Below are 9,622 nucleotides of genomic sequence, written 5' to 3'. Positions count from 1 at the left end.
GATTGCTCCCTCCGGGAAGAATTGTGAGATATTTCTTTCTCCTCTCATCTGTTATTTGCTTGAGAGTAGTGTTGAAAAGATGCAGGCCAGAATTGCTCAACTTGTAACCCCTCCTGCCACACACAGACTCAGGCACACATGGATCAGCCACTTGCTGGCTGCCTGGGACTGGAAAAACTGCAGGGAGGGGGTTAAGCACCTTGCAGGGGACCTTACATGGCTGATGGCCTGTGTTTGACTTGGTCACAAATTTTGCATGTCTGAGTTAGACTATACAGCAGAGGTGGGCAACTTTAGGGGTCCAGGGACCACTTTTGATCCCCCCCCCCCGAGCAAAAAAATCAGAGATTTGGCAGCAAACTTCTATGGAGGGTAAAAAAGGACAAACTTAGTTTATATTCAAGCTATATTATCCATGTTAACCCACCATCGTGATTTGCTGCTGAAATTTGGTGGGAAACTGCTGCTTTGTTTTTTTTGCTGGCAGGGCATTGTTTTCAACAGCTGCATAAGGCACTCCATCTTGTGGAGCATCTTCTGCTGCCTAATAGTGGGATCCTGTGCACATTTTATTTTTCAATTAAAGTATTTTTATACCATCCTTCATCTTTATGGATACCAGGGCAGTATACAAGTAGAATTAAAATAATACATAACAAAATAAATGCACTAAAATCACATCATCAACATCAAAATGAAGAATGCAGCAAATGCAATAGAACAGACAAAATCAACCAATTAAAATCAAGGTTTTGAGCTGGCACTGCAACAATTGCAATGTTGCCACCAGGCATACCTCCATGGGAAAGTTGTCCATAGTCCTGGTGCCACATGGAGAGAGTTCTTGATTATAGCCCTAACGTAGAAGCATGAAACTGGAGGCCTGATTTTTGTACATGGCCCACTTCATGCTAAAAAGTCCGACCTGTAGGTTTAGGCACCAAAATTGGGTTCCATAATTGTTAAAAAGGTAAAGGTGTCCCCAACCAGTCGTGTCCGACTCTAGGGTGTGGTGCTCATCTCCATTTCTAAGCCGAAGAGCCAGCGCTGTCCGAAGACGCTTCCGTGGTCATGTGGCCGGCATGACTGAACACCGAGGTGCACGGAACGCTGTTACCTTTCCCGCCGAAGCGGTACCTATTTATCTACTTGCAATTTCTTGCTTTCGAACTGCTAGGTTGGCAGAAGCTGGGACTGAAGATGGGAGCTCACTCCGTCGCACAGCACTCGGGTCTCGAACTGTTGTCCTGCCGACCTTCCGGTCTGCAGTTCAGCGTCTTAACCACTAACTGCTGGTAAAATGGATCTGAGTCTCATGGGGAAAGCAACCCCCAGAAATGGTTAACAAGATCTTTACTTGCTATCATAGTTGTCAACATTTCCACCATACCTCAGGCTGTAATAATGCAGGCCAGCCACCTTCTCTGCCCTGCTCAATCATGTGATACATGTCATTGAATGCACTAGGTGAGGGGTGGGCAGAAATAGATCTCCAGATGTTTTGAACTTCAAGCATTCCTGACCTTTAGCCATGCTGGCAGGGGCTTCTGGGAGTTGAAGCCCAAAACACCTTCTGCCCACCCCTGCTTTAGATCTTACACCATTGCAAACCGCTGCCACAATATATTTTGTCTTGATATAAAATTGCTTCTCTGCTCATTTTACTATACCATAATTGAGACTTCTGCTTGAATCCTTTAGTGCCTGGGTTTAATGAGCTGGATTAATAACAATGTTCAATTTTTTCCATTTCCTGATTCATGCTGGTGAAAAGAACCATTTTCACTCCCTTCAATCCTCTTTAGAGAACAGCAGAGAAACCACTTAGCCAAAAACTAATGAGCTGTTAGGAACAGCCAGCATTGTTGTTTTGGAGATTTATTCATTGTTAGTTTGATGGAATATCTGTTGTTATAATAGCCTTTGCAAGAGCAATGTATTGTATGAACCTTAATTTCTGATAGAGGAAGTGCCATCTAGTTGTTTCCAAAGTGTCTGCTCAGTAAGAACACAAAGAAAGACAAATTAGGTAAGATGACACTTTTAATTGGAGTAATTTCTATCGGTGCATGTGCAGTCTTTGATCCAGATTGAGACTACCCACTCCACCTGTTAGTTAAATGAGAGTGCCTTAATGGGACTGATTTAGTCTCACTGAATTCAACTGTTGCATCCATGTTGTATCTGGGATAATCTAGAAGACAGGTTATCAAACTGTGGTGCTCCATGAACTCCATTCAGGTGGTCCACAGAAAGGCTGCAAAAATATCTGTACTTAGCCCTGCACTTGATTATTTTTTTTCCAACAACAGAGATCAAGGTCACTTTGATCAGGGCTGGATTATCAAATAGACGAATGAGGCCCTGACTTATGGTCTGTGATTTTTCATAATACAGCACGAATGCAGTCTACTAATTTTTCCCTAAACGTTGACCAGTTCAAGGGGCCCTTCTCAGTGGTGTGGCCTAGGGCCCATAATAATACGGCTCTGATTTTGATGATGATGCCAGGGCTGAAGGAAAAAAAGAGCAAATGGAATCATCTGGTCCTCCCTCGTTGCCTTGGAAGCTGCAGGAAATATCTGTGTGACTCCCTTTCAAGGATAGCTGGAGAGAGGCACAGCTTCTGGAAATTGCACTCTATCTTTAAAGCCCATGTGAGGGACACTGTGATGTTTTTCAGCTATAAGAAAGTATTGCTTGACAAGCTTTGAAAATCCATAGTCTGAGATCGAGTGATGCTAGGCATACACGGTTGGCATGATTTTATAGTTTTTTGTATGACAGTGTTGCTGGGTGCTTTTGAACTCTTTCTCCAGCCTGATTTATTTTCGCAGCATGACATGAATCCATTCTGACTGCAAACACAAAAGCTGCTTTAGTGGCTCAAATTCAGAGATGCTGCAAATGGGAAAAAAGTGTTTCTATTGGAATGGGTGGGGCGGGTGGAGGCATGTAGAGTTGAAATAATTACTGGAGGTGGGGAAGACCTGCAATAATTACCCATGCTGGCTGGGGCTGATGGAAGCTGGAGTCTAAGGTTGCCAGGCTGCCTCCCCTTGGCCCTAGCACAGATTCAGTTGGATCAACAAACAAATGCTTAGTTATGGGATACCGAGAAAAGAATGGCTTTGAGCTATGCCCCAAACACAGCCATAATGGCTGAAATATAACCCATTGCTAATCTCTTAAGTCAGAAGTAGTGGGTGTTAATAATTCTCACCATGTATGTAGTATTCAGGATATTTTGTATACATGATCTCAGTCATCCTAAGAATGGTCCTGTTTGGTAGGCCACTATTATTATCCCCGTGTTACAGATGGGAGGCTGAGACATGAGAGTATGGCTGCAATCCTATGCACTGTTACTTGGGAGTAAGTTCCATTTAAATCACTGGGGCAGTGGACCTAAATCTGCTTAGGCAAGAAGTCAGTAACCATGAATAGAACTGGGCTGTAACATGTTAGTTGCCTAAGGCTCCCTGGTTCACAAATAAGTCTCCTAATAGGGATGAAGAATTTTGGAAATGGGGTTCAGAAACGAACTTGCTCAGTTCAGAATTCCATGGGCCATCATGAGCTGAGCCCAACTCCCTCTCTGAATGTTGCCTCCAGTTGTAATGGTTCAGTGCCAACCAGTTTTCCTCCTCCTCTCCCCTGTCCCATTTATCTAATACTTCCACAGACTTACAAGGTTGCACTGAGAGAAGGGTGGGGGAACAGCTAAAGCGAAACATGAACATTGCTTCTGACGTGAACTCTTGCAAGTGTAATTTTTTTATTCCTGCTGACTTGTGAAGGGCTGTTTCTAAGCAGTTCCTTGGTTGATTCTGGCAAATGTAATTTGTTCCACCTGACTCTCTCACTGGGAGGAATTTTTAAAAAATCCCAGAGTTCCTCTTGATAATGGAGGTTGCTGGAAGCTGGAAACTTATGGCCCTCTCTCAGCTACCATTTTCACTCCCTCCCTTAACTTGTACACTTAGGAAAGGGGCAGGGATGAGGAAATCTGGAAGACAAGAGGGCTGGAGACTGTAGAGGAGCTCCTCTTGAGCTTTTTCTAAGAATTCTCCAAAAAAGTCAGTCAATTTATTCATATATCGCATTTCCACAATACATTGTGTGGCTCACAAAACAAATACAATAGCCATACTTATAATACGTTAACAATGCCACATAAACTCGGTTACAGTTCGTTTAAAACATATCAAAATGTAAATAAGAGCAAGACATACCAGTAGGTCAAAAAGGCTCACAAAGTCGGATCAAGATGGCCAGGCTTCACCCATCACAACCCCTTAACTGCTGTTCCACTTTGGAAACTAGGACACCCCCTTCTCTTCCATAAATGGGCCATGCCCCCCAACCTTTGTTAAATATTTGTTCTCATTTTTGTTTTGTCACGGACATGAAAAAACATGTGCCGTGGCCATTAACAGGGCAGCATTGCATAAACTACTGGGGGCGGGGAAGGGACGCTCTTTTAGGAATCGTACACCACCCAATCTCATTGACCTGAAGTGACCTGGAGGACGGCCAGAGCATTCAGATAATTACAAGCTGAAATGAATGGGCGTATGGTTTTATTAGAGTTATTCTGACATAAGGAATCATGAGAGAATCTGGCTAATCAGGAGCTGAAGATACTCCTGGTTCATGTTGGGGGGAACTGTTGTGTTCGTATAATTATAAAGATTTGTGCGAGGCGTGCTGAGCCACCATAACAGATAATAGCATTAATACGACCTTTCATTATATATTCCCTCTATATTATTTAATTATGTGGTGACAGCTTGTCTTGCGGAATGTCCATCCCCCCACCACCTTACATGCCAGTGATAGAAAAATCAATTTCTCTCTTGAAACAGGCATATCAACAAGGATTTGGACTGGATTGTGGCTCCAAGGCCTGAAGGCAATTTCTTGATTCATCTCCTTTGAGACAAGCGGTTCTCTCTGCCTACCCCAGCCTTCCCCAACTTGGTGCCCTCCAGGTGTTTTGGGCTACAATTCCCATCAGCTCTAACCAGCATGGCCAATGGTCAGGAATGATAGGAGTTGATGTCCAAAACATCTGAAGGGCACCAGGCTGGGGAGGCCGATCTGCAAGCTGACTGGGGTTTTGAAACATGGTACAGATGTGCTTTGCTGATGATCATGGCTTTCCAGTTCCAGACAATTTTGAGGTGGGTCTTCTCCCTACTTCAGGGTTTTACTGCTTGGATCAGAGACCATTTTCATTTGTTATTTTCCTGTAGTTCTCAAAACCGTACACATTGGTTCCTGCAAAAAACAACCAAACAAGCCAACAGACAAAACACGTCTGATTGAGATAATCAAAGTTAAATTGACTCAAGTGCAAAGGGTGTAACAAGGATATAAAAACAGTCCCAGGTCTGCAATTGGGGGACTGTTGCCAAACCAATTCAGCTTTCTAGGCCCCATCTATCAGCTGCTTCCAAATTTTACTCTTCGCCTTAACAACCACTTCCTACAACTTCCAGAATTTCCCATTTTCTTTACAGCAGCATTCCCCAACCTGGTGCCCTCCAGATGTGTTGGGCTGCATCTTCTATAATTCCCAGCCAGCATGGCTGTTTGGGTCTACTCTAAATAGGACAAACATTGAATACAACTCATTTACAGGGCAACTCTAGTCATGTCTCTCAAAAGTAAGACCGTTGACTTCAATGGAGTTACTCTCAGGTAAATGGGTATGGGATAGCTGGCTTAGTTATCCATTCATTTGTGTACATTTATAAGCCACCCTTCAGGATAAAACTCCCAGCATGTCACAAAGACTGAAAATTATAAAACAAAAAACACATACCATAACAAAATAAAGCACAGAATCAGTAAAATTGCAGGAGCTGCAGCCATTACTGGTCAATAAAACCAACAGAGACCATAACACCTCCACAACATGCTAGAATGCCTGGGCAAATGAAAAAGTCTTTGCCTGGCACTGAATTAAGGAGATCAAAGTTGGCACCAGGGGCATTTCTCTGGAGAGGGCATTCCAAACATGAGGCACCACAGTCAAGAAAGCCTTTTCTCTGGTCACCGCAAATCTAATTTCACATGATGATCACCATAAGGTTTGGGAGGATTCATGTGATAGAAGGTGGTCTGTCATGTACCCAGATCCCAAACCATTTAGAGTCTTATACATATCAGCCAGCACTTCGGATTGTGCCAGAAATAGGCTGGCAACCAGTATAGTTGCTTAAGTACTGCTGTGATACGTTCCTTATAGTAACACTTAGTAACGGCTAGCAGCTGCCTTTTGTACCAGTGTTCTGCAGTGGCCCTCCAGCTCATGATGGGTTGTATCCAATGGTGGCTGTCAACTAGCAGAATGGAAGCTGCTGGCAAAACAGATCCCCCCCCCCGCAGGGGTTGGGTAACCTCCAGAGCACAGCTGGAAGGTGCATGGGGGACTGCAAAGGGGAGGGGAGCAAGGGGAAGGCCGCTTGTGCAACATTGGATTTAACCCAATGTGTGTTAAAGTCACTCCAGAAAATTCTCCTGTTATTGACAGTCTCTTCTGAAATGGCTTAGACTTTTATTAGACTTTGCTTGCACATGCTTTGAAATGGCAGCTGCTATTCTTTCATGGCAGGCCAATCTCCAAATTATTCTGAATTAAGAAGCATCTGGGATTTGAGACCATGACATCTGGAGAGACGACTTATGCATCCATTAACTTTCTTGACTGGGAATCTGAATGACACTGAAGCTGAGTGTCAAGCGAAACTCCTCTAGGTCTGTTGATGTACTTATGAATGCAAGAAGAGCCCTGCTTGATCAAGACAAAGGACCAGATAGGCTAGTCCAGCATCCTGTTTCCCACAAAGGCCAATCAGATGCCTTTGGGAAGCCTACGAGCGGAACATGAAGGAAGCAGCCCGCTCCTGCTCCTGTTGTTCTCTAGTGAGTGGTATTCTGAGCCATGTTGCATCTGATCATGGAGGTAGCATGTAGCCATCTGGCTAGTAGCCACTGATGGCCTTATTGGCGTCATACCTTGAGAATGAAAGACACAGCTTTGCCAAGTTTTATTTCTGGCTTCAGCATGCATGAGGGGAGCGGGGACTTGAGCATCCATCTGAGGCAGGGAGAAAGAAGCCCAGATATGCCTCTTTAGAGACTAGGTGAGAAGCTGCTTACCCTCAAGTCTGCTCTTTCAGGCCATGATAGTTGATGAGCTGACTGTCACAAACTTCCCATTGCCTCATTGCTCCACAACTCTGATGGGGCAGGCATAGAATTCCCAGCCGCAGGGGTTTGGATGAACACAGGGCAGGGGGAGGTATCTGGGGTCTTCCAGAAGTTGTTGGACAACAACTCCCATCAGCCCTGACAACTGGCCATGCTGGCCGGGGCTAATGGGAGTTGGATTCCAACAACATCTGGAGGGTCCTAGGCTCCCCTTACCATAGCAACTATAAAGGTGTATGAAAAAATGTTGAATTGAAGCATTCATGAAATTAGACATTTTGATAGTGCCTGGGCTAGTCCCTCTTGTTCTGTGGGGCCCCCTTTGTTCCCACATGCAATGCCAGACTGCAAGAGTATCCCATCAGCCACTGATAACCGCTGTAGTGTGTTGGCCAAAGTGTTGAATCCATGTACCCTGCTCCATATCTTGCTCTCTCCACCTTAATTGACCTCATAGCATCATTGTAAGGCTAAAATGCTGCTCTGAGCTTGTTGGAGGAAGGGATGAGGATGTAATAAATAGCTGCTGGGATTAAAAATTGTTTTTTAGTCTTCTGGTTTGGGACCGATGTAGCCCTGGCAGCTTCCATGGAATCTCCGTGGGAGCTTTCTCAAACAGCTTTTTAAAAGGTTGAAAAACCTTTTCATCTCCCCCCGAGAAATGAAAGGCAGCACAAGGCAAATAGCTCTGGATTTTTGCCTGGAGTAAGGTAACCCCCACGCAATAGTGGAGGAGCTGGATGCCAGGGTTTCCCCCAGGGCTTTACCAACGTGAAAAGCTGTAATGAGACTCCTATTTTATAGGAGAAAACAGAGCTGGCGTGTTCCATAACAATATATCCTGCAAGAAAAATCAGCAACCTATGAGAGACGATTTAAGAACTTTGAACAATATTTGAGATCATCTGAGGACCTGTAAGATTTATTGGAGAAAACTATGGCTGAACCAAGGAGGCGAAAAGGGCTTGCTTCAACACCTCCCACAACTCCTGTGTCAAAGGTGCCGAAAACAGAAGATTTAGCAGAATTATTTAAGATGATGAAAACCCTACCTTCGCAATTTTCAGGACTAGTTCAAAGGCTAGACTTCATTCAAAATTCCATCACTGATATGCAGAGAGCCGTGGATTTAATTAATGCATCACAGAAAAAAAATGGAGTCCAAAATTAATGAGCTTGAAGACCTAGTGGCAAGAAATGAAACTATGACACAAGTTATTTGTAAAAATATATCTGACAGAATCTCTCAATTGGAGGCCTATACGAAGAGAGCCAACATACGTATTTGTTGTTCAGTTTTGTCCGACTCTTCGTGACCCCATGGACCATAGCATACCAGGCCTTCCTGTCCTGCGTTCTCTCCCAGAATGTGCTCAAGTCCATATTCATTGCATCGGTGATGCTATCTAGCCATCTCATCCTCTGCTGTCCCCTTCTCCTTTTGCCTTCAGTCTTTCCCAGCATCAGGGTCTTTTCCAGTGACTTTTCTCTTCGCATTAGGTGGCCAAAATATTTGAGCTTCAGGATCTGTCTTTCCAATGAGCACTCAGGGTTGATTTCCTTTAGGATGGGCTGATTTGACCTCCTTGCAGTCCAGGGGACTCGTAAGAGTCTTCTCCAGCACCACAGTTCAAAAGCATCAATTCTTCGGCGCTCAGCCTTCCTTATAGTCCAGCTCTCACAGCCATACATTGCTACTGGGAAAATCATAGCTTTGATTATACAAACCTTTGTCAGCAAGGTGATGTCTCTGCTTCTTACTATGCTGCCTAGGTTTGCCATAGCTTTCCTCCCAAGGAGCAAGCGTCTTTTAATTTCATGGCTACAGTCACCGTCTGCAGTGATCTTGGAGCCCAAGAAAATACAATCTGTTACTGCTTCCATTTCTTCCCCTTCTATATGCCATGAAGTGATGGGGCCAGATGCCATGATCTTCGTTTTTTTAATGTTGAGTTTCAAACCAGCTTTTGCACTCTCCACTTTCACCCTCAACAAGAGGCTCTTTAGCTCCTCTTCGCTTTCTGCCATTAGGGTGGTATCGTCTGCATATCTGAGGTTGTTGATAATTCTGCTGGCAATCTTAATTCCGACCTGTGATTCATCCAACCTGGCGTTTCTCATGATGTACTCTGCATATAAATTAAATAAGCTGGGTGACAATATACAGCCTTGTTGTACTCCTTTCCCAGTTTTGAACCAATCGGTTGTTCCATGTCCGTTCTTACTATTGCTTCTTGACCCTCGTACAGGTTTCTCAGGAGACAGGTAAGGTGGTCTGGTACTCCCATCTCTTTCAGAATTTGCCACAGTTTGTTGTGATCCACACAATCAAAGGCTTTAGTGTAGTCAATGAAGCAGAAATAGACGCTTTTCTGGAATTCTCTTGCTTTCTCCATGATCC

This window comes from Heloderma suspectum, chromosome 1 (genome assembly GCF_057233095.1).
Source record: "Heloderma suspectum isolate Gila_16-S chromosome 1, 16-S_ref, whole genome shotgun sequence".
In the NCBI taxonomy this organism is placed as follows: domain Eukaryota; kingdom Metazoa; phylum Chordata; class Lepidosauria; order Squamata; family Helodermatidae; genus Heloderma; species Heloderma suspectum.
The sequence above is the reverse complement of the archived record's forward strand: the minus strand, read 5'-3'. Positions refer to the sequence as shown.